General features: G+C 42.1%; 1 pseudogene; it reads right to left on the reverse strand.

Moving 5' to 3' along the window:
• Nucleotides 1-2,911: 2,911 nt before the first annotated feature.
• Nucleotides 2,912-5,106, reverse strand: LOC138075627 (zinc finger protein 33B-like; annotated as a pseudogene).
• Nucleotides 5,107-23,916: the final 18,810 nt, after the last annotated feature.

A 23,916-nucleotide genomic window follows, 5' to 3' on the forward strand; every position in this document is an offset into this window, starting at 1 on the left:
CAGATTTGTCTAGATGATCTTGAGTCTGCTATGTAACAGGTACTAAGATTCTGGTACAGTGTGTAGTTTTATGTAGGAAGTATATATTCATAGTATACTTGTTGAAGCTTTCCCACACTAATGGGCAGTAGCTTAAGTACCCAGTATGCATTTTAAGTAAAATATTTGGAAAGCTTATAAATGATTTACCACGTTCTTTTTTCTGTTACAAAGTGCCTGATACCAAAGGGCCCATGTGTATGTGGCCCTCAACTGCCTCTTCAGTAATACGGTTGTAGAATTTCTCTATTGTTTCAGAGACACCAGTGTTTTCATACTATTACATCTCTGAAATAGTGTAACATATTCTAATTTAACTGGTGTTTTTTCTTCCTTAGAGGTACTTAAAATAATGGTTTGTCTTATATTTGATGGATGGAATGCAATATTTGAAAAGTTTTAAACTATTCCTGGCAAGACCTGCATTCACGAAAGAAGGCACCATGGGAGATGGCCCACTCATCCAGCAGCAAGGAGTGAATGTGGAATTGGGGCAGAGCGCAAATGCTTGCTCTTTATATGCACAGTGACTTCATCCTGTGGAGCGTGAGCAGATTAGGAACTCCCAGTGGATTTCCAGGGGCTAAGCCAGGGGTTGACCCCTGCCAGCACCTACAGGTGAGAGATTCTCCAAGGTTCTCACCCACCCCACCTGGCCCCAGTCATCCTAATGTTAGTGAAATGGTGGTTCATTGGTTGGCCTCTCAAAACAGGTCAAAATGAAGACCATTGTTAACACCAGGGCAATATTCTGAGACTGTGGAGTGACCCTCTCTTCTTTATTCCACTGCAGTGATAATGTTTCTGTCCTGGTGACTGGTAATGTTTGTATCCTACAGAAGTGTATAAAATGATACTGACCTGGACATACATTTTAAATTTAATGCTGTATCGTGCAGTAGTCCCTATGTTTATAAACCCCTGAGAAGTTCTATACACAAGAGAATGTGTATACAGGGAGTTTGACCACAGCAAGATTTTGAGGCATCCTAGGTGACCATCACTAGAAGAGGTGGGTAAAAGGTGGATCATGCATTGGGATGGTGTCTAGCAATCAGAAATGTGTGTTCTACTTCCATGTAGCACATCCAATTAGCACTTTTAGATATGAATGGAAAAAATTAATGGAATGAGATTTCATACAAGTAAACAATGCTTATATCAATTAAAGTTACACACACCCTTACAGAAGTTACAATGGTGAGTGCTAAAGGTCCTACCTTTATCAGTGAGTGCCTGTGGGGGAAGAGATGGAACTGGGGTTTAGCATGAAGAAAGAATGGGGTCCACACAGATACCAACACTGATAATACATGTTTTGAGCTGAGTAGTACAGTTAACATTGTGCCCAGGACTCCTCCAGAAATACTGAAGACATACACACAGGAAAATTAAAGACCCGCACTTACAATCCTCAATAATGTTTTATTCTGTTCAGTTTTAACCAGAATTTTATGGCTCAGTTGCCTAAATGATACCTGTGCCTTTTCTGGCAGAGCTGCCCAGCCAACATCCCCCCACACCTCAGGTCAGCAGCCAATGGGTGACAACTGGTGCTCCACGTACAGGCTCCTGAGGCAGGCAAGAATCAGACTTCATTCCCATGGAACTGGGCTGTATATCTCACCTGTTGGCCACTGTCTGTAAGAAGGGAGCAGGGCTTCCCTTTGTTGCTTCCTGGGCTTACAGCAGTCTTCCCAGATGGCTGGTGCCAAAGGCATTTAAAGGCACAAGTACTGGGGGCAGCAACCTGGGGCAGGATAATAGTCAAGGTGAGCAGCAGACATACTGAGAAGCCGGGGAAGGAAGAGGTTGGAAAACTGACGTGTGTGGGGATAAGAGCTTTTAAAAGCTTCCATGTGCACATTGTATGTGTGCAGGGTGGGACATGACTCAGAAAAGATGTGGAAAGTCCCTATGCACTCACCTAGCAACTCTGTAAGCTGGAAGTGAAGACTAAGGCAGAGTGGAACCAGCCTGGTCAAGCACTAGAGGTGTACCCAACACAGCCAGCCTGCAAAACTAGGGGAGTGCCTTCACATTGCCTCATGTTTGACTCACATTTGACCTCTGACACATTCCCATTGATTAGTGCTTGCTTCGTTTTTGACCGAGGAGGCCCAGGCTCACCTTGCACACCCGGGGTGTGACCTAGACTGAGCTGTTTCTCCAAGGAGTTCCTTGTAGGGGCCAATGTTGGGAACTGACTTTGCTCACCACTCTGGGGGGTGTTACTCAGTGGACAGAGCTATGAAATATGTAATTTTAAAAATGAATAATATTTTTTGATTCATATTTATCATCATAGGGAGGTCACATGAATTCTTTGATTTCTATGGTTGTCTTATCTCTTAAACTGGATGTTTTGATTCCTAGTAACTTTTATAATTTCTTTTAGCTTTCTCCTACAATGTACACAAAATAGATTCAAATAAACAGCAATATTATCAGGAAGAAAACTGATAAGTGATTTTATAATTTTTGGCTGGCATTTTTGTCCTTAAACACTTTCATTTAAGGATGTATAATCATAACAGAGTGCAATATTTCTTCAAAGAATTACTTCTTTTGTGTGGTCAAGTTGCCAATTTGGCATTAAGTTGATTTCAATTTCAGAATCTTTTTACTTTTGAATATGTAAATCACTCATTTGTTCAAAGTTTAAAAATTCATAAAAAGGAAAAATCAAAGAAACCTTGCTTCCACCCCCTCTCTACAAATAACATTCTCAGAGACCCTCTCTCCTAATGAGCTCTATGATGTACATGAGCTCAAGTTTTCTCCCATGAATTCTCAAAGGTATGACACATATGACTCTACACAGGAATATTTTCCACATCTGCTGCCATTCAGGATATCTCTTCTGTGTGAATCACTTCATATTTAGAGTTGACTTCTTGTAGAAGGATTTCCCATATTTGTTATATTCATAAAGCTTCTCCCCTGTGGTGTTTGCTGGTGTACTGTGAGGGTTGACTTCATACAGAAAGGACTTCCCGCATCTCTTACATTCATAGGGCTTCTCCCCTGTGTGGATTCTCTGATGATTAATGAGGTTTGACTTCACATAAAACCTTTTTCCACATTCATTACATTTGAAGGGGTTCTTCCCTGTGTGAGTTCTCTGATGCACAGTAAGGTATGATTTCAGAAAGGTTTCTCACATTCACTACATTTATAAGCCTTCTCTTCTGTGTGAGTCCTCTGATGCATGGTTAGGGCTGACTTAAAACAGAAACATTTAACACATTTACTACACCCATGGGGTTTCTCTCCAGTGTGTGTTCTCTGATGTTCAATGAGATGTGATTTCTGGAGGAAATTTTTCCCACATTCTTCACATTGATAAGGTTTCTCCCTGTGTGTGTTCACTGATGTTAAGTGTGGTGTGACTTCTGAAAGAAAGTTTTACTACATTCTTTACATTTTTAAGGTTTCTCCCATGTGTATTCTCTGGTGCTGAGGGTTGACTTCTCACATTCATTACTTTCAAAGTATTTCTGAGTGTGTCATCTGATAAACCAGTTAGGCTTGACTTCAGAGAAGGCTTTCCCACATACTTTACACACATGGGATTTCTTTCCTGTGTGATTTCTCTGATGACTATTAAGAAGCAACTTCACATAGAATGACTTCTCGCATTCACTGCATTTAAAGGATTTCGCCCCAGTGTGAGTCCTCTGGTGTATGAGGGTTGAGTTCATACAGAAGGCTTTCCCACATTCACTATATTTGTGTGGTTTCTCCCCTGTGTGTTTTCTGATGTTTTGTGAGGTCTGACTTTTTGTAGAAGGAGTTCTCACATTCACTGCACCCATGGTGTCTCTCCCTGGTATGAGTTCTTTGATGGACAGTGAGGGTCAAATTCATAAAGGATTTGCCACACTCACTACATTCATATGGTTTCAACCCTGAGTGAATTTTATGATGTTTAGTGAGATTAGACTTCACACAGAAGGTTTTTCCACATTCATTAGTCATAAGGGTACTTTGCTGTATGAGAGACTTGATGAATAATTAGGCCTGACTTAAGAGTAGAAGGATGTCCCACATTCAGTACTTTCATAGGGTTTCTTCTCTGTCTGTTTCCCCTGGTGAAGGTGCAATGCTGATGTACACAGAATAGAAGGATTTTCCACATTCATCACATTTGCAGGGCTTCTCCCCTGTGTGTGTGCTCCGGTGATCAGCAAATTGTGACATCTGTGAGTAAGTTTTCCCATGTCATTGCATTTGAAAGCTTTCTCCCCTGTATGCATCTTCTGGTGTTTAGTTAGATTTGATTTCACACAGAAAAATTTCCCACAATCCTTACACTCCTGTTTTCTCCCCTGTGGGAATTTTCTGGTGATGGTTGAATTTTGATTTTGTGTAGGATTTCCCACAATCTTTACACTGGTAGGGCTTCTCTCATGTGAGTACTCTGGCTCAGCTTTAGGGCTGAGATCTCATGGAAAGATTTCTTGCATTCATCACACACATGAAGCTTCTTTTGCTGGTTGGTAATGGCTGATTTCCCAGGGGTTTTGTCACATTCACAGGTTTTCTTTCCTGCATCAGTTCTTTGCTGGATGGTGTCTTGTGCTGTTTGGAAGGTTTTCCCACATTTATTATTGTCACATGGCTCCTATTCTTGTGTGTTTTCTGATGTTCAGTGAGGTGGGACTCCTGGTAAAAAGATTTCTTGCAGTGACTACATTCAGATATTTTCTCTCTTGTGAGTTTTATGAGGTTAAAGTAACATGAGATTTCTTGCTGAAATTCTCATTTCCATGAGATTTGTGGGTTTTCTCTACATTAGTTTCCTGATGTTGAAAGAGGGTTGATGTCTCATGCTCATTAACTTCAGGGTGATTCTCCCTTGTGCATTTCCTGCTGGATTTGGAGAGCTAACTTGTCACTGGTATCTTGCCCCTCCCTGTTCCTCATAATCCTGGGTACTCTATTCTGTTTGAGTCTTCTGTGGTGGGATGGTGGCTGCCTCACTGGAGGTGGCTGCTCTACACTCATGACCTTCAACAGGTGGTCCCGAAGGCCAAATCTTCTGTTGCCCACAAGGGTCCTCATTATGATTTAGGGGTCTCCCATCTTGGTTATGGTTGTTGGATGCTTCCCAGGATGAGTATCCTCTTGATTATTACCAAGAAGCAACTTCCCACATGTATTAATTTCATCAGAGTCCTTATCTGAAACATTTTTATAATGCCACGCTTCCCTGTCATTCACCAACTCCCAGAGCTTACTCAAACTCATGTCCATAGCGTCAGTGATGCCATCCAACCATCTCATGCTCTTCGTTCCCTTGTCCTCCTGGCCTCAATCTTTCCCAGCATCAGGCTCTTTTCCAATGAGTCAGCTCTTTGCATCAGGTGGCCAAAGTATTGGAGCTTCAGTCTCAGCATCAGTCCTTCCAAAGAATATTCAGGACTGATCTTTAGGAGTGACTGGTTGGATCCCCTTGCAGTCCAAGGGGCTCTGAAGAGTCTTCTCCAACACCACAGTTCAAAAGCATCAACTCTTTGGCATTCAGCTTTTTTAATAATCCAACTCTCCTATCCATACATGACTACTGAAAAAACCATAGCTTTGAGTAGATGGACCTTTGTCAGCAAAGAAATATCTCTGCTTTAATTTAATATGCTCTCTAGGTTGGTCATAGCTTTTCTTCCAAGGAGCAAGTGTCTTTTAATTTCATGGCTGCAGTCACCATCTGCAGTGATTATTGAGCCCCCAAAATTAAAGTCTCACACTGTTTCCATTGTTTCCCCATCTATTTGCCGTGAAGTGATGGGACCGGATGCCATGATCTTCGTTTTCCGAATGTTGAGTTTTAAGCCAACTTTTTCACTCTCCTCTTTCACTTTCATCAAGAGGCTCTTTAGTTCTTCTTTGCTTTCTGCCATAAGGGTGGTGTCATCTGCATATTTGAGGTTATTGATATTTCTCCCAGCAATCTTGATTCCAGCTTGTGCTTCATCCAGCCCAGCATTTTGCACGATGTACTCTGCATATAAGTTAAATATGCAGGGTGACAATAGACAGCCTTGATGTACTCCTTTCCAGATTTCGAATCAGTCTGTTGTTCCATGTCCAATTCTAACTGTTGCTTCTTGACCTGCACACAGATTTCTCAGGAGGCAGGTCAGGAGCTCTAATATTCCCATCTCTTTAAGAATTTTCCACAGTTTGTTGTGATCCACACAGTCAAAGGCTTTGGTGCAGTCAATAAAGCAGATGTTTTTCTGGAACTCTCTTGTTTTTTCGATAATCCAACAGATGCTGGCAATTTGATCTCTGGTTCCTCTGCCTTTTCTAAATCCAGCTTGAACATCTGGAAGTTCACAGTTCACATATTGTTGACGCCTGGCTTGGAGCATTTTGAACATTACCTTGCTAGCGTGTGAGATGAGTGCAGTTGTGCGATCATTTGAACATTCTTTGGCACTGCCTTTCTTTGGGATTGGAATGAAAACTGACCTTTTCCAGTCCTGTGACCACTGCTGAGTTTTCCAAATTTGCTGGCATATTGAGTGCAGCACTTTCACAGCATCATCTTTTAGGATTTGGAATAGCCCAACTGGAATTCCATCCCCTCCACTAGCTTTTTCGTAGTGATGCTTCCTAAGGCCCATTGCGCATTCCAGGATGTCTGACTCTAGGTGAATGATCACACCACTGTGGTTATCTGGGTCATGAAGATCTTTTTTGTATTGTTCTTATGTGTGTTCTTGCCACCTCTTAACATCTTCTGTTTCTTTTAGGTCCATACCATTTCTGTCTTTTATTTTGCCCATCTTTGCATGAAATGTTCCCTTGATATCTCTAATTTTCTTGAAGAGACTCCTAGCCTTTTCTGTTCTATTTTTTCCTCTTATTTCTTTGCATTGATCACTGAGGAAGGCTTTCTTATCTCTCCTTGCTATTCTTTGGAGCTCTGCATTCAAACGGGTATCTTTCCTTTTCTCCTTTGCCTTTTGCTTCTCTTCTTTTCTCAGCTATCTGTAAGGCCTCCTCAGACAGCCATTTTGCCTTTTGCATTTCTTTTTCTTGGGGATGGTCTTGATCCCTGCCTGCTGTACAATGTCATGAACCTCTGTCCATAGTTCATCAGGCACTCTGTTTATCAGATCTAATCCCTTGAATCTATTTGTCACTTCCACTGTATAATCATAAGGGATTTGATTTAAGTCATACCTGAACGGTCTAGTGATTTTCCCTACTTTCTTCAATTTAAGTCTGAATTTGGCAATAAGTTCATGATCTGAGCCACAGTCAGCTCCCAGTCTTGTTTTTGCTGACTGTATAGATCTTTATCTTTCGCTGCAAAGAATATAATCAGTCTCATTTTGGTATTCACCATCTGGTGATGTGTAATCTTCTCTTGTGTTTTTGGAAGAGGGTGTTTCCTATGACCAGTGAGTTCTCTTCACAAAACTCAGTTAGCCTTTGCCCTGCTTCATTCTGTATTCCAAAGCCAAATTTGACTGTTGTTCCAGGTATCACTTGATTTCCTACTTTTGCATTCCAGTCCCCTATAATGAAAAGGACATCTTTTTTGGGTGTTAGTTCTAAAAGGTCTTGTAGGTCTTCATAGAACTGTTCAAATTCAGCTTCTTCAGCATTATTGGTTGGGGCATAGACTTGGATTCATGTGATACTGAATGGTTTGCCTTGGAAGCAAACAGAGATCATTCTGTCCACCCAGGGATGATGGGATGAGATTTAGCACTTTCCTGTAGCTCAAATGGTAAAGAATCTGTCTGCAATGCAGGAGATCAGGGTTCAATCCCTCGGTTGGGAAGATCCTCTGGAGAAGGTTATAGCAATCCACTCCAGAATTCTTCCCTGGAGAATCTCATGGATAGAGGAGTCTGGCAGGCTATCTCACTGGGGTTGCAAACAGCTGGACACGACTGAGCGGCCTTTGTCTATAAGGTCATAAGTAAGAAAAGTTAGGTGTACTTGAGAAAAGCTAACATATTTCTTATGTACATATAATTTATTACATCAGTGATTCTCACTTTTTAGTCCCAAGCTCCTATGATGAAATCCTGAGCATGTATTTTCTCTTTTGATCAGAAAAAGGAAAAATAGAAAACATTTGCTATATTGGAAAAGGGAGCATAAAACTATAATGAACACACATAGATTTGCTGTTTTGCAAAGACCATCAGAACTTAAAAGAAGAAACTAAAGCTGAGGGAAACACACAGATAACTGGGTGATTACCCCAACAAAAACCATGAATAGGAAGTAGAACAAGGAATATGAGTGTACATGGATGTCAGACGACATAGCAGAGGAAATCTTAGGTATGGGATAAAACATTGTATGTATTCAGATACAGCCCACTACCTATAAGCCAATGGGAAAATAAGGCATAGTACTTGTTCAAGATATCCTTACAAAAATACATGATAAAATATTTTTTTAAATATTCACCCCAATCACAAGTCACAGTCTGACAGGTTTTTACACTCAGTAGTCTGCTTTTCAGCTTTGCTTCCACAAAAATTTAGAAGTCCTCCAGGAAATGTATCTCCCTTTCCCTCCCCCTCTGCTTCTCTCTCTCCCAACTCCTTTCCTCACATACTTTGAAAAAATGATGCCTCTTAAACTCCATTTTCTCCAACACTGAAGCAGTTATTGCCTATATTTTTTTATTAACACACTATGGAAAGGACTAACTTTATCCAATAGTACTTGATAACACTGAATTTCAATATGTATCACATGATTTTGTTCTCTCCCAATTACATCCTATGCTCCTAGCAGGTTTTATTGTATCTCTACTTGCCTTTGAGTCCCTCTGAGTAGATGTATAGTTGGCAGCTCTCAAATAGTATCAGAATTACCTATTTCATACTGCAGTATAGTTGACTTAAAATGTGGCATCAGTTTCAGGCAGATAACAAAGTGATTCAGCTATACATAAACAAATATCTGTTCTTTTTCAAAGTCTTTCTCCATGTAGGCTGTTACAGAGTATTGAGCAGAGTTCCCTGTACTATATAGTAGGTCCTTGTTGGTTATCTAATTTACATACAGTACTGTGTGTATATTAATCTCAACCTCCTAAATTATCCCTCCCCCACCCCAGATTTACCTGGAAATTTTTTTTCAAAACATGGAGGATAAACTGTCATAGCCTGGTGTCAATCTATATGCCTTATGAATCAGAATCTGAAAGTAAGTGATGTAGGCCTGTATACTTAGGAAATGCTTTCTGAATAGTCAAACCTATGAATATTAATAGGTGAGCATATCTCTTATATATTACCCATCAAATGAAGGAAAAGTTAAAAAAAAAAAAAAAGAGGCCCCACATGCTCTCCGGTGTCACAGTGCATGGTGAGGTCTGAGTCCTTGTGGCTCAGCCACTAACTGAAATGTGAATTCTAAGAGGGGAGAGAGTACAGAGCACTTCAAAACAGGTGTGAACTTGAGCTCAAACATCAAATAGTGTAAAACACACAAGCGTTAACTACACAGCACGCACAGTCCTAAATCCTTTCTTCAGGGTCTGGAAAGGCAAACCTCAAAAACAGGTGCAGATGTCGGTAAGACATATGTATGAGCAGTTTGGAACTTAACCGTAAGTGTTTGGGCAACATCAACAAAAAAGGATGAATATGCCTTGATGTGTTTAAGAAGAGGAGTCTTAAGTAATAAGAGAGCAGCCCTAGGTTTATATAAGGCCACCAACAAGACAAAACAGATGCTTTAGATTTTAAAATATATACTTAGAATTAGGAATGAAATAAGGCCTCAGAGAATAAGGTTCTGGTTTTGAGTGAGGTCACTGGAAGGTAAGAATAAAAGGTATAGAAGATGGTTTTCAAAAGAAATTAAAAAGAGAAACTAGGGAGAGATCAGTACTACATGTGCTTTTTGTGGTTGTCAGATACAGGAGAAGAAAAGTGTTAGAGCCTAAGTAAGTGGAAACAAGAAATGTGAGATTTACATTTTGGAAGAAAAGATTTCAAGGTTAGTCTCTGCCATACTGACAATGAAAGAACTGTAACACCTCAGGTAAAATGCAGCATAGAGGGCGGATAAGGCTGAGATGGAGGAGGTGGAATTTTTCAGCCACTGGGCAAAGCAAAAAGCTTAACTCTTGAGTAACAGAGGAGTACTGAAGAAGCGTTAAAGGGAAGGGACATTGGAAGCCTAGTTCTTAACAAACTTCCCAGGAGACAGAGTGATCGAATGATCAGAACTGTTTGCTAGAACGTCTTAAGTACGACGTCATAATTTTTGGCAAATTTGAGGATAGAAAATGCTATTTCACTGTGATACTTTTTCTCTGATTACCAAAGAAATTGTAGATATTCTTATCTATCATTTGTGTTTTTGTTTCCCATTTGTGTCTCCTTTTCACGTATCTTGTTCACTTCTCTCTTGGGCTGTTGGGAGTTTTTCTTATGAATGGTAGGAATTTATTATTTGACAAACTTTTATTAAATGCTAAACGCACTATATGAGACAGTGGAAACAGACATGAAAGAAAAAAGACCCTGTTCCCATGAAGTTTACATCCTAGAGGAAGTAAATAGAAATTAAGTAGAATAAGATAAAATGCCTTGTTTAAATTTCTATTTGAGAAAAGTGTGTAAGCTCCAGGAGCTCAGGGAAAGTGTTGGTTTATCAGTGTATCTTCAACTCCAAAGAGCACAGGTGGCACAGGACAGGAATATTTGCAGAATGAATAAACAAATGCCTGGGCAGGGGCAGGAACTGAAAAGAAAATAGTCCATAAAATTGGAGGGAAATGAATACTAGAGAAGGAGAAACCAAGAACAAAGGTCTAAGAAGAGGCAGGCAGCCAATCAATGCTGGGAACAAGAATGGTCATCTTCCTTAAAAGTCAGGCAGGAAAGGAAAGCACTGGTGTTTTAAAAGAGTGGTGGACGGAAGTACAGTTTGGGTTATCTGAGGCAGGCTGGCTTGCCATTCAGTTACTTTCAAAGGTCTGAGGCCCCTGAAGAGTATTACTGACACAGAGACCAAAGGTCCCAGTTTCTGAACCAAGCTACTGGTCCACATTTCCACTGGCTTCTTTTTTTCCACCTGATAATGGTTAACTCACCGGAACCACTCCAGCCTGGGAATTTTAATGGCCACAGCTCTTCTCCTTGCTCCAGCTTGATGATCACCTCTGGTCTGGCAATGGAGTACCCTGTGAGTGAGACATGGGGTAAGACTTCTGACAAGCCTCTTGGACATCAGAGCCCCTGAAGGATGAGGAAGGTGCAGGTTCAGGAGTCACGTGATAAAGGTGCCCATTTGAACCTTTCTTTTGGAAGGTGAGAACAGCAAGCTTTCTGTGCCCAAGCAAACACGTCTGACTCATAAGATGAACACACATCATAAAGGTTCACCAAGGGCTTATAAGTTTTGGCAGCTAATGAAAGAAAAACAGTGAGGCATTACACAGAGAAGACATCTCACCCACAGAGACCAGGTGGCTATAGCTCTCCAGCATCACATCCCAGTATAGGGTCCTCTGATACCTGTCAGTTGTCACCACTCATTCTGGGTGAAGTCCACAGTCATGTCCTTGAATGACATGGGTCCTTGGCCAGCACACTTCTATTCAAACCAAAGAGATCAGTACTGAGTGACATGAAAGATATGCAAAATAATTCTTAATATGTTTACCATAAATATTATACAGGCTGCCAATCTACACATTGTTTTGTGGTTTACTTTATAGATAGAAGTGGTATTGTGATAGGAAAATCCAGATGGTGTATTAACTTATTAATTCCAACAAAAACTCTGAAGTGCCTACCATACATCTGAAATTGTCCCAGCTTGCCAAGACTGTTGAGTTAAATCAGTCCTTTTTGTTTGGGCTTCAAGGAGCTTAAAGGAGACAAATTAGATCTACGAATACTCTTCCTGTAGTAAGGTATTATTCAGTTCAGTTCAGTCGCTCAGTCATGTCCGACTCTTTGCGACCCCATGAATTGCAGCACACCAGGCCTCCCTGTCCATCACCAACTCCCGGAGTTCACTCAGACTCATGTCCATCGAGTCAGTGATGCCATCCAGCCATCTCATCCTCTGTCGTCCCCTTTTGCTCCTGCCCCCAATCCCAGCATTAGAGTCTTTTCCAATGAGTCAACTCTTCGCATCAGGTGGCCAAAGTATTGGAGTTTCAGCTTTAGCATCAGTCCTTCCAAAGAACATCCAGGACTGATCTTTAGAATAGACTGGTTGGATCTCCTTGGAGTCCAAGGGACTCTCAAGAGTCTCCTCCAACAGCACAGTTCAAAAGCATCAGTTCTTCGGCGCTCTGCCTTCTTCACAGTCCAACTCTCACATCCATACATGACCAGTGGAAAAACCATAGCCTTGACTAGACGGACCTTTGTTGGCAAAGTAATGTCTCTGCTTTTCAATATGCTATCCAGGTTGGTGGTAACTTTCCTCCCAAGGAGTAAGCGTCTTTTAATTTCATGGCTGCAATCACCATCTGCAGTGATTTTGGAGCCCCCAAAAATAAAGTCTGACACTGTTTCCACTGTTTCCCCATCTATTTGCCATCAAGTGATGGGACCAGATGCCAGCCATGATCTTCATTTTCTGAATGTTGAGCTTTAAGCCAACTTTTTCACTCTCCTCTTTCACTTTCATCAAGAGGCTTTTGAGTTCCTCTTCACTTTCTGCCATAAGGGTGGTGTCATCTGCTACGAGTCCGACACAACTCAGTGACTTCACTTTAAAGTTTCACTTTCATGCACTAGAGAAAGAAATGGCAACCCACTCCAGTGTTCTTGCCTGGAGAATCCCAGGGAAGGCGGAGCCTGGTGGGCTGCCGTCTATGGGGTCACATAGAGTCGGACACGACTGAAGCAACTTAGCAGCAGCAGCATCTGCATATCTGAGGTTACTGATATTTCTGCCAGCAGTCTTGATTCCAGCTTGTGTTTCTTCCAGCCAAGCGTATCTCATGATGTACTCTGCATATAAGTGAAATAAGCAGGGTGAGAATATACAGCCTTGACGTACTCCTTTTCCTATTTGGAACCAGTCTGTTGTTCCATGTCCAGTTCTGTTGCTTCCTGACCTGCATATAGGTTTCTCAAGAGGCAGGTCAGGTGGTTTGGTATTCCCATCTCTTTCAGAATTCTCCACAGTTTATTGTGAGCCACATAGTCAAAGGCTTTGGCATAGTCAATAAAGCAGAAATAGATGTTTTTCTGGAACTCTCCTGCTTTTTCCATGATGCATCGGATGTTGGCAATTTGATCTCTGGTTCCTCTGCCTTTTCTAAAACCAGCTTGAACATCTGGAAGTTCATGGTTCACGTATTGCTGAAGCCTGGCTTGGAGAATTTTGAGCATTACTTTACTAGCGTGTGAGATGAGTGCAATTGTACGGTAGTTTGAGCATTCTTTGGCATTGCCTTTCTTTGGGATTGGAATGAAAACTGACCTTTTCCAGTCCTGTGGCCACTGCTGAGTTTTCCAAATGTGCTGGCATATTGAGTCCACCACTTTCACAGCATCATCTTCCAGGATTTGAAATAGCTCCACTGGAATTCCATGACCTTCACTAGCTTTGTTTGTAGCGATGCTTTCTAAGGCCCACTTGACTTCACATTCCAGGATGTCTGGCTCTAGGTGAGTGATCACACCATCGTGATTATCTTGGTCGTGAAGATCTTTTTTGTACAGTTCTGTGTATTCCTGCCACCTCTTCTTAATATCTTCTGCTTCTGTTAGGTCCATACCATTTCTGTCCTTTATTGAGCCCATCTTTGGATGAAATGTTCCCTTGGTATCTCTAATTTTCTTGAAGAGATCTCTAGTCTTTCCCATTCTGTTGTTTGCCTCTATTTCTTTGCATTGATCACTGAGGAAGGCTTTCTTATCTCTTCTTGCTATTCTTTGGAACTCTGCATTCAGATGCTTATATCTTTCCTTTTCTCTTTTGCTTTTCGCTTCTCTTCTTTTGACAGCTATTTGTGTGGTCTCCCCAGACAGCCATTTTGCTTTTTTGCATTTCTTTTCTATGGGGATGGTCTTGATCCCTGACTCCTGTACAATGTCACAAACCTCTGTCCATAGTTCTTCAGGCACTCTTATCTATGAGATCTAGTCCCTTAAATCTATTTCTCACTTCCACTGTATAATCATAAGGAATTTGATTTAGGTCATACCTGAATGATCTGGTGGTTTTCCCTACTTTCTTCAATTTCATTCTGAATTTGGAAATAAGGAGTTCATGATCTGAGCCACAGTCAGCTCCCAGTCTTGTTTTTGCTGAATGTATAGAGCTTCTCCATCTTTGGCTGCATACAATATAATCAATCTGATTTTGATGTTGACCATCCGGTGATGTCCATGTGTAGAGTCTTCTCTTGTGTTGTTGGAAGAGGGTGTTTGCTATGCCCAGTGGGTTCTCTTGGCAAAACTCTACTAGCCTTTGCCCTGCTTCATTCCATATTCCAAGGCCAAATTTGCCTGTTACCCCAGGTGTGTCCTGACTTCCTACTTTTTCATTCCAGTCAGAGCTATGCTAAAAATCAGTGTTTTGTGTTGTCTGGCCAGGCTTCACTGAATAGCAGACCTTTATTAATGTAGTACCACTGCATATGCAGAGTCAAAGAGACATGAAAAACACACAGCAGTATGACAGAAATGGGAGCAGGGCAGGGCCATGAGAAGATGAAAAGCTGCAAAGGTGTTCGGGAACACACTGTGCAGTAATTCTGGACTCATCCCTGGAATTGAGAGTTCTCCAAAATGCTTCATCACCACCCTGAGTGTCAAGTTTTGAGCACCCCCAATTTATTTTTAATAAGTATTTGTTGTTGTTGTTCAGTCACTAAGTCATGTCCGACTCTGTCACCCCATGGTCTGTAGCCCACCAGGCTCCTCCGTCCTCCACTATCTCCCGGAATTTGCTCAAATGCACGTCCACTGAATTGGTGATGCTATCTAACCATCTCATCCTCTGCCGCCCCCTTCTCCTTTTGCCTTCTTTTCTAGCATTGAAGTAATATATACATTCTCTTAATCCACACAATAATGATAACCTTAACTTATCTTTCTTTCATTAAATGTTTAAATGTAACCAGTCTACTGTCTTCTTCCCAGCAGAGAAGAAAGCACTGGGGTATCTTGTGCCTCCACAGGTGGGAGGTGTGGCCACTGAAGACAAGGAGGAGCCAGTGAAGACACACAAGCAATCTCTGTCGCAGCTGTAATATTTACATTAAACAGCAACAAGGAGCTTCCTTGGTGCTCACAGGTGGAGAGTCCATCTGCCAATGCAGAGGATACGGGTTTGATCCCTGATCTGGGAGGATCCCACATACCATGAAGCAGCTGAGCCCATGCACCACAACTATTGAGTCTATGGTCTAGAGCCCAGAAGCTGCAGCTATTGAGCCCACGTGCCCCAGAGCTCACGCGCCCCAGAGCCCATGCTCTGAAACAAGAGAAGCCACCGCAATGCACGCCTCGACTAGAGTAGCTCCCATTTGCCGCAGAAAAAGCCTGTGCAGTAATGAAGACCCAGCACAGCCAAAAATAAATGCATGAATAAAATATTTTAAAATAAAATTTAAAAAAAATAAATGATGACATCTTAAAGGTAGTAGAGTCTAGATGCCACCCAGGATGAAGTCAGGGGCAGGAAGGACAGGATGAACCCCATTCTGGTAGCTTTTTATATGAACATACTAACAAAACACCAGGAAATCCACTGGAAAACAAAATAGGGAACAGAGAAGAGAAACACTTCACCTGGCATTTGCTCATTTTCTGTTGTTCTTGGAAGACTGTCCAAACCTGGGAAGGCATTCCTGGAAGAGGAGGAAGAGGCAACAGGAATGATGAGAGCTCCTCAATGCTCCACACACCAGCTGGGTAACTGTGATCCTGGAGGAGAGGAAGGCTGACAGCTGCCCCTGAGTGATTTCTTAAATCTGCAACGTTCCCTTACTGCTTTAACTACTTAAAACCCTGCCCACTAACAGAGAAACATCTAAAGCAGAATTATTAAGCAAATGATAGTGTCTCAAAATATGATGCCTTCGTTAAAACTGATATGGCAGGGTAGAAAACCTAAAGGCTATTTTGTGTAACTGTTTTACTACCAAGATATTAACCCCTTGAGTCTGAGAATCCTCATAGTTTTGAAAAAAGGGATAGGGCCCTTAAACTTAGGTGTTTTGTTTGGTTTAAAAAACAAAAAACTTTCTTCTAACTTGCTGTTACTCAAAAGGATTTTTTTCTTTTTTTAAGGAAACATGTTTCTGTGCGATCGCGTGGAAAGCACAAGCCAGGACTTCCATGTGCCTCTTACTGATTCTTCACCGGTCAATTCCCCCCTTCAAGTTTTTTTCCCTTCTGTCAAATGACACAAAAATACACAATCCTGGCAAACCCTCCAGGAACTCCTACTCTTGATTGAGAGTAGTAACAACAGAAAAGCAACAACTTTTCTAAGAACAGGAACAACAGAAAAACAACTCCAGATGCCTGACATGGTTACAAAGCTGACCAGCTTCTGGAAAGGAGTAGTGGAGAATGAAGTGAGGGGAGAATCGCCCAGCACCCCACCACACGGGCCACATTTCTCATGCCTTCCGTCCCTGTCCCCAGCTTCCTTCTCTCTTCCCCTGAGCGACACACTCCTTTTCTGGTTTCTGCCGCTGCTTTTCTGGAGCTCGGATGGGGTTCGGGTCCGAGGGTGGAAGGCAGGGGGTTTTTCCCGGTGAGGTTCCCGGAGCCCCCTCCTTCTGACCTCGGCAGAGATGCCTTATTCCACCAGAGCCTAGGAAACTGATTCACTTCAGCGGGAACCTACCTCGGGGCCTGCCTCTCTCAGAACACGCAGCTACCCGAGGCTCCGGCCGCGCCTCTACAACGGCGGGCCACCAGCGGTTGGAGTGCCCCCGGCCCGGCCCAGCTGTGCCGGACAGCGCAGCGAGAGGCAACAGGCCACAAATCTTAGAAAACGAGGGAAACCGCCTGGCGTGCTGCAGTTCGTGGGGTGCTGAAGAGTCGGGTACGACTTAGCGACTGAACAACAAGGGAAACCCAGCATTCAAACCACCGCCGCCTCCAGTCTAGGGCACACGGATCCGTATTTGGGCCTGAAGGACGCGCGCCGCGAAGGGGCCACGCCGGGCAGCGTCGGAGCTCGTCTCACCTCCGGGATGCGGGGGCCGCCCGGGAGTCAGTCGCTCTGTCCTCTGGGCCGCGCTCGGGCAGCCTCGGCGGTTAGGAGGATGGAGACGCCGCAGCCGGCGCGGCCTCTTCCCCGAACGCGGCCCTCAGGGGGCCTCCCGACTCAGGGGCGCATCCCAGGCGGCATTGCCTCTGCCCCCGCCCCGCGCCCCTTCTCGCGGCCTCCAGCCGCCCGCGCTCACCAGGCAGCGGAGCTCAACGCGCGACCGCACGGGGACAGGCAGGAGGCCACAGCTACACCCCGCCCGGAACCGACGCGCGCTTGCGCGCAGAGCCCGACGCCGCGAGCTGGCGGCCCTCGGGAGGCGCCGCCCGTTGTGGGCGGGGCCTGTGGGGGCCCCGCCCGCCCCGCGCCCCCGCAACATCCCCCTCACTCGCAGCTCGCCCTTCCCTGCTCACCTCACCCCCGCCTCTCCTCACCCGCTTCACCTGCCCCTCCCCCTTTAACCGCCCCCTGCACCGCCCCCGCCCCAACTCCTCTGCGTCACCCTTCCGCCCATCTGGAGGTGAGGGGCCTCCTCGCAGCCGCCAGCGAGGGACAGATTTAACAACACAGATGAAAAAGTTAAATTAGCCCAGCCTCGCAATTTTTAAAAACATGAATGAAAAAGAAGGGAGGGGGCAAATTTTAAGACGCAATACACGAAAATCGAAGGTAAATACAAATGCACACAAATGAAGGTAGGGGAAAGAGTATCTCACACATTCTTCCAGAGATGACTGTCCTGAACCATTCAGTTCAGTTCAGTCCCTCAGTCGTGTCTGACTCTGCGACCCCAGCACACCAGGCTCTCTGTCCATCACCAACTCCCGGAGTCCACCCAAACCCATGTCCATTGTGTCGGTGATGCCATCCAACCATCTCATCCTCTGTCGTCCCCTTCTCCTGCCCTCAGTCTTTCCCAGCATCAGGGTCTTTTCCAATGAATCAGCTCTTTGCATCAGGTGGCCAAAGTACTGGAGTTTCAGCTTCAACATCAGTCCTTCCAGTGAGCACCCAGGACTGATCTCCTTTAGGATGGACTGGTTGGATCTCCTGGCAGTCCAAGGGACTCTCAAGAGTCTTCTCCAACAGCACAGTTCAAAAGCATCAATTCTTCTGCTCTATGATTTTTCCAGTAGTCGTGTATGGATGTGAGAGTTGGACTGTGAAGAAGGCTGAGCATCGAAGAATTGATGCTTTAGAACTGTGGTGTTGGAGAAAACTCTTGAGAGTCCCTTGGACTGCAAGGAGATCCAACCAGTCCATTCTGAAGGAGATCAGCCCTGGGATTTCTTTGGAAGGAATGATGCTAAAGCTGAAACTCCAGTACTTTGGCCACCTCATGCAAACAGTTGACTCATTGGAAAAGACTGATGCTGGGAGGGATTGGAGGCAGGAGGAGAAGGGGGTGACAGAGGATGAGATGGCTGGATGGCATCACCAACTTGATGGACATGAGTCTGAGTGAACTCCGGGAGTTGGTGATGGACAGGGAGGCCTAGTGTGCTGCAGTTCATGGGGTCGCAAAGAGTTAGACACAACTGAGCAACTAAACTGAACTGAAGCTTTCTTTATAGTCCAACTCATATACATACATGACTACTGGAAAAAACATAGCTTTGACTAGCTGGACCTTTTTTGGTAAAGTAATGTCTCTGCTTTTTAATATGCTGTCTAGGTTGGTCATAACTTTCCTTCCAAGGTGTAGTGTCTTCTAATTTCATGGCTGCAATCACCATCTGCAGTGATTTTGGAGCCCAGAAAAATAAAGTCAGCCACTGTTTTCACTGTTTCCCCATCTGTTTGCCATGAAGTGATGGGACCAGATGCCATGATCTTCATTTTCTGAATGTTGAGCTTTAAGCCAACTTTTTCACTTTCCACTTTCACTTTAATCAAGAGGCTCTTTAGTTCTTCGTTACTTTCTGCCATAAGGGTGGTGTCATCTGCATATCTGAGGTTATTGATATTTCTCTCGGCAATCTTGATTCCAGCTTGTGCTTCATCCAGCCCAGCGTTTCTCATGATGTACTCTGCATATAAATTAAATAAGTAGGGTGACAATATACAGCCTTGACATACTCCTTTTCCTATTTGGAATCAGTCTGTTGTTCCACGTCCAGTTCTAATTGTTGCTTCCTGACCTGCATACAGATTTCTCAAGAGGCAGGTCAGGTGGTCTGGCATTCCCATCTCTTTCAGAATTTTCCACAATTTATTGTGATCCACACAGTCAAAGGCTTTGGCATAGTCAATAAACCATTAGGCGTGTGTATTTCTGACATTTTTACTCTAAAGAAAAAATTCTAAAGGATCATGAGGAGTCAGAGAACCAACCTAAGACCGAGGGTATTTAACACTTTACCACATGGGAAAGGCGCTTGAAGATTTGTGGGAAGTACTGTGTTTTCTGGGGTTGCAGGAATTGGGTTATCGCTCAGACATGAGCTTATCTAAGGAAATATAAGTACTCAATTAATAACGTTCAACAGTAATATCCTCTGTACCAAGAAAAGCTACTTACTTGGTTCTCTCTCTCTCACAAACTTGTTTTCCTGGGAAAATTTCTCAGGCGATTCCAAAGGATTTGAAGGTGAAAGTGAGCATGTTAGTAACTCAGTCATGTCCGACTCTTTGTGACCCTACTAGGATCCTCTGTCCGTGGAATTCTCCAGGCAATTTAAATCAATGCAAAATGGGAATTATAGGGAATTTGGAGAAATTATCATGCAAGCATCCTATTTAACACTGAAATTAGAGTTGGCTTGGCTGTCAATAGGATTCTTTGAGTATTTTTTAAGATAAAAATTCACTTTTAAAGAATAGAAAAAACTGATTTCAGAAAAACTAAGAAATTTTACTTTTACTTGCAAGTCATTTGATTCCTATACTTTTTTCCCTTTCTATGTAGGTGGTAATATTGCCTGCTTAGTAAGAAATTCCTTCCTTAAAACTTTCCTCTGAGCCTCCATGTTTGTATTGATAACAACAGTAAGAAATAACACGTTTTGAGCCTTTACCACTAACAGGCCAAGAGCTGTTATAGGAGTTTCTACTTATTTGATTCCACAACAAAGCTGGGAGGTAGCCATTCTGTTCAGGCAACAGAGGTATAGTTTTATTGAGGTAGAAGTGACATACAGTGTATTGAATGTGTACAAACTATACAATTTCATAAATTTGGACACATGATATACCTATAAAACCACGACCACATCAAGATATCTCAGTTGGGAAAGAATCCACTTGCAATGCAATAGACCCTGGTTCGATTCCTGGGTTGGAAAGATCTGCTGGAGAAGGGATAGGCTACCCACTCCAGTATTCTTGGGCTTCCCTTGTGGCTCAGTTGGTAAAGAATGCACCTGCAATGCAGGAGACCGGGTTCGATCTCTGGGTTGGGAAGATCCCTTGGAAAAAGGAAAGGCTACCCACTCCAGTATTCTGTCCTGGAGAATTCCACGGACTGTATAGCCCATAGGGTCACAAAGAGTAGGACACATCTGAGCGGCTTTCATTTATCACTATTATCACATCAAGATAATGAACAGATCAGCGCCCCCTAAGTTTCCTCATGCTCCTTTATAATCCATACTTCTTACTGATCCCTAGCCCCCCTCCCACAAATTCCCAAGCAATCATTAATCTTTCAGTTGCTATAGATGAGTCTGCATTTTCTAGAACTTTTGACTTTTACATAAATGGAATCATATACCTTTTTTAATGGCATCTTGAAAGCAACAGAATTATTTTAAGGTCCATCAGTGTTGTTGACTGTATCAATACTATATTCCATTTTTATTCCCAAGATGTATTCCACCACATGAACAAACCATTCCTTGTTTCCTCATCTACCTGTTACTGAACATTTGAGTGGGTTTCAGTTCATTCATCTTATGTAAATACGTAGGAGTTGAAGAACTGAGTTATATGGTAGATATATATTTAACATTTTGAGAAACTGCAAAACAGACTGCTTTACATTCCTGCCATTGATGTGTGAGAGTTTAAGTAGCTCCACATGCTTGCCGACATTGGCTATAGTCAGTTTGTTTAGTTATAGCCATTTTTGTACGTGTGTAGTAGTAGCCTATCATGGGTTAAATTTGTATTTTCCTGGGAACTCCCAGGTGGTCCAGTGGTTAAGATGCCATGCTTCCATTGCAGGGGGGGCTCATAGCATTGCAGGAGGGGGTCACAGATTTAGTCCTTGGTTGGGGAACAGGGCACAGCCAACAAAAATAATTGTATTTTCCTAATGATTAGTAATGCTGAGTTTCTTAATTACATTCATGTGTCTAATTATCATTCGTATAACTGCTTGAGTGAAGTGTCCAAATCTTTTGCCAATTTTTTAAAATCGAGGTTCTTTGTTTTCTTATTATTGAACTTTCTGAGTTCTTTTTTTAAAAGTTGAAATGTATAATTGAATTATTAGAGATAATCAGTAAATCTTTACATCCACTACTGGAATATACACAGTCAGCAGAATTCAGTGCTTACAGGCTGTGAATATAATGCAAAACAGTAAAGAACAGCTGCTGAATTAATTGAATATTTCCATTTTTATTAATTGCAATCATTTAAATTGAAAAGGACTGTATTTGGTGTATAATACATTTAATTAGTACATATATTTATGAACTGAAATATTTATTATAATTCTGCTGTCAAGATAATTTTTATTGTTGGGACTTTTTATTTAATTGAGCTATGTTTCTGGATATAACTCCTGTATCAGATATGTGACTTGTAAATATTTTCTCCCAGTTTTATCATCCTCTTAACAATGTCTTTTGAATTTCTTGATTTTACTAAAGCTTAATTTATCATTTTTTCTTTTATGGATCTTCTATCTAAAAAGACCTTTGCCTAACCAATTGTTCAGACAATTTTCTCCTCTGGGGACTTCCCTGAGAGTCCAGTGGTTGAACAGCTCTGTGCTTCCACTGCAGGGGTCATGGGTTTTATTCCTGGTTGGGGAACTAAGATCCTGCGTGCATTGTGCTGTGGAAAAAAAAAAGAAAAATTTATCCTATGTTTTATCAGAATCTTCATGGTTTTAGGTTTTACATTAAATATATGATCTATTTGGGTGAATTTTTGTACCTTGAGGGAGGTATAGATCAAAATACAATTTAATCCAAGATACTAGCAGGAATTCAGAAGAAGAAAACAAAATGATGGAAAGGCAAAGTTATACAGTATTGTCTAAGAATTTTCCAGATTTTATGAAATGTGTCATCAAGCCAAAAAACAAAATCGGTTTCGTAAATTTTCAAAATCCACACTTCCCCATTAGACTACTGTATTTATTATTATTATTATTTGCAGGAGTTCCTCAAGTATTTTAGATATTGCAAATATTTTTCCCCGCTGACATCTGTTTATCTCTAGAATGCTTCATAATACAAATTTATAAATTTTGAAGCAATCAAATTCATCTCTTTTTTTTTGTCCTGGCTATGATATTGGAATTTTGTTATTTCCTACCCTGAGGTCACAAAGATGTCACCTACATTTTGTTCTGCTAATATTATGGCTTTACTTTTATATTCAGGTCTTTAATTATTTGGCATGCACTTCTTGATATGAGGTTAGGCAGGGATCCAGTATCATCAGCCAATTGCCCTAACATCATCTGCGGAATGGTTTGTGCTTTCCTTCTGTTGGTGAGGTAAGTTGCTCCCTCTTTACTCTTCCTCTCCCACAGAAATTTATCAAGGCTCTCAAAAACCTCAGCTGAAAATTTTATTGAATTGAATTTGCAGATGAATTTGGGGAGAATTGACATCATTCCTTCCAAGTGCATTGAAATACCACTTACTAGGATTGCTGGGTTACAATAACAAAGGCAACTGCAGAGAAACACTGCTGATATTTGTAGGTTGTATCACCTCTTCTATAAGTTCTAGTATTTTATCAATGGGTTCTTATATTTTTCCAGATCGTGTTATCTAAGAATAATGACATTTTTATCTCTTCCATTGCAAATCTTATATCACCTTTTCACTCCAGCACTGTGTTAAATTATAGCAGGATGGTGAACACACTTGTTTCCAGTTCATATACCCAAAGCAAAGGGTTTCCTGCCTTGGAGAAATAGTTTAAGACAAGCAGGTTGACAAGCACTAGGGAAGACTTTCTGTTTCAGAAAATTCTGAAGTCTTCTAATCTAAACGATGAGTTCCAGCCGTTGGCAAGAGCAAGGTTCTGCTTAGTCAGAATTAGGGAAGGAAAAAATCAAATCCTTATTTCCCTTAGTCACAGGCCTATTAGTTCACTGGGCATTTCATCCAAAATGTGCACCATTTTTCCCCTCGTCACACTGGCATCAAGACAGAGGTAGGTCTTAGGTAATAATCTTCAGATCAGTGGGATACAATTTAGTCCCACGGAGAAATGTATCCAAAAAATGTGGATTGATTCATGACCAAGGTCAAATTTTCCTCATCTGTTTTGCTTTGTGGACAGGAAACTCTTATGCCTACATTGTTTATCAATGCTTATTAAGAATCTGCCCACACCTAAGATAGCTATAGTTTTTTTAAAGGAAAAGAACAAGTGTTGGTGAGGATATGGAGAAATTAGAACCTGCACATGTTGCTGGTGGGAATGTAAAATGGTGCAGCTGTGTTGGAATACAGTTTGGTGGTTCTGCAGCAAGTTAAACAGAATTACTAT

Source organism: Capricornis sumatraensis, chromosome 3, assembly GCF_032405125.1.
Source record: "Capricornis sumatraensis isolate serow.1 chromosome 3, serow.2, whole genome shotgun sequence".
NCBI classification, from domain to species: domain Eukaryota; kingdom Metazoa; phylum Chordata; class Mammalia; order Artiodactyla; family Bovidae; genus Capricornis; species Capricornis sumatraensis.